At 39.2% G+C, this 2,500-nt stretch overlaps 1 protein-coding gene across 1 annotated transcript in view; it reads left to right on the forward strand.

Moving 5' to 3' along the window:
• Positions 1-2,500, forward strand: part of gripap1 (GRIP1 associated protein 1) — a gene marked incomplete at its 5' end in the record, with an annotated part of 49,864 nt that overhangs the window by 44,791 nt on the left and 2,573 nt on the right. The gene's annotated exons all lie outside the window — the stretch shown is intronic.

The raw sequence follows: 2,500 nt of genomic DNA on the forward strand, positions 1-2,500 counted from the left end.
GCTCTATACACGCTAAAAGTCCTGATTATTTACATGGAGTCTGGTGGAGATATGCTGGCTCTATACACGCTAAAAGACCTGATTATTTACATGGAGTCTGGTGGAGATATGCTGGCTCTATACATGCTAAAAGTCCTGATTATTTACATGGAGTCTGGTGGAGATATGCTGGCTCTATACACATTAAAAGACCTGATTATTTACATGGAGTCTGGTGGAGATATGCTGGCTCTATACACGCTAAAAGTCCTGATTATTTACATGGAGTCTGGTGGAGATATGCTGGCTCTATACACGCTAAAAGACCTGATTATTTACATGGAGTCTGGTGGAGATATGCTGGCTCTATACATGCTAAAAGTCCTGATTATTTACATGGAGTCTGGTGGAGATATGGCTGGCTTAAAAGACCTGATTATTTACATGCTGGTGGAAAAGTAAAAAGTCCTGATTATTTACATGGAGTCTGGTGGAGATATGCTGGCTCTACACACGCTAAAAGTCCTGATTATTTACATGGAGTCTGGTGGAGATATGCTGGCTCTATACACATTAAAAGACCTGATTATTTACATGGAACGCTACCTCGTTTTCAATCACAAAGCACTGCTACAACACACACTAGTTCACCATAATCTTCAAAAGAACTACTTCCATGTGCTCCCTGGTTTAGAAGAAGTCTCCCAGCTGATCCTGCCTTGGAACTGACTGAAGTTGGAGAAACAGCCTTTCTTTTACTGTCTATGGAGCTAGCTGACATGCTCTACATCTGAGCTACTGAGCATGTGCAAGTGCAATCAAAGATAGTACAGAAGAAAAGATGTCTCACTCTGTAGCTCAAACAGAGAGCTCAACACACAGGGTGAAAAGAGGAGCTGCAGCAATGTGCAGTACAACAACAATATGGTGTTTTTAGAAAATTAAACCATGTAAACCTATTCTGGTACAACCTCTAAAATACAATTATGAACCTGAAGATGAGCAGAATATGGGCTCTATAAATGAAGTTGCTTCAGTGGAAGGAAACGGGGTGAGAATGAGCAGCCAGATGTTCTCCAGCTGTGTGAAGCTGTAGGTCAACATGCAGCCAAACACACGTACATGTGTTAAATATTTACAGCATATACACTCTGCACACTCAGCATCTTTTCTGTACATACAGCTAGTATGTCTTCTCTTCTGTTTTTTACCCCCTTCTCTCTTCCCCTTTCTTGCCTCCTCTCTCTCCTCCTCCTCACCTCCTCTCTCCTTAGTTCTGATCACGCTGATGTCCGTTCATTTTTCTGATCAGTTTGGTTTTTATTAGTTATTTGATGCTATAACAACAGGCTGAAACGTTGTGACTGACAGCTGGGAATGACGTGCGATTGGTCGGGTGGGTGTAGGGGCGAGCTGTCTATAAGTATTTTAAATTCACATATACAGTATATTTGAATTGTAAACAGAAATTCAAAGATGAAAATTTATATTTATGTAAATATACATGCCGGCCCTGCTGTTCTCTTGTCGTCTGTTTACGCGATATCGCTCGCGGGTGAAAACGTTTTTGGGGCTTAAAAACACAAAAAAGTGAAACTACCCTCCACAGTGGAAATCTTAAAAATGTTCCACTGTCACGTTCCCGTCTAAAGGGTAAAAACACACTGTGTGTGTGTGTGTGTGTGTGTGTGTGTGTGTGTGTGTGTGTGTGTGTGTGTGTGTGTGTGTGCGCATTATTCAGTCCGTCCAGAAAAATTTTGAGTTTTTTTGTGATTGTTGCGGGGCAAAAATCCTTGATTATGCGGCACGTTTTCTTAAAAAATGCGATGGAATATGCTCTATATGATATTTATGCAGTTTTATGCGATGAATTTGTGGGAACTTGCAAAAACTGCAGTTTGATGAAAAAGAGAAAAAAAAATAGTGATTTCTAGTAAAAGCAACATTTTTCAACTTTCTGCTAAGATATATTACAGGACCTTTTTGCAACGAAAATGCGATTATTATGAAATCATGCAAGCCCCGCATATTTTACGCGGAAATCTGCAATTTATGCAGCAAAAGTGCAGCATAAACATAAATATACGGACTTTGGTTGATTATGCGTTGAACTATGCGATCACATAAACACGTTTTTCTGGAGGGACTGATTGTTTGGACCAATGACTCCAGCTCCTCGCCTAAATGCTCAGCTGTTGTGGTTCTCTTGGTGCTACCAGAGAGAGAAGAAGAAGGAAGGTTCTACCGGGCGACCAGACTTGGCGGTGGTGTGTAGGGCTGTCAACAAATATTCTAAATTTGAATATATATTCGAATAGTTTTAAAAAAATGAATTTCGAAGGTGAAAATTAATATTCGAATTAAAAAAAAAAAAAAGGAGAGAAAAAAAGTGTAAAAAAACGCTGGCGGTAGTAGAGGCTGTCTGGCTGTCTGCTTTGCTAGCGCCTGAAAGCCGTTTTTTTATTTTTATATATATATATATATATATATATATATATATATATATATATATATATATATA

The sequence above is a fragment of the Perca flavescens genome, unplaced genomic scaffold, assembly GCF_004354835.1.
Source record: "Perca flavescens isolate YP-PL-M2 unplaced genomic scaffold, PFLA_1.0 EPR50_1.1_unplaced_scaf_16, whole genome shotgun sequence".
NCBI classification, from domain to species: Eukaryota; Metazoa; Chordata; class Actinopteri; order Perciformes; family Percidae; genus Perca; species Perca flavescens.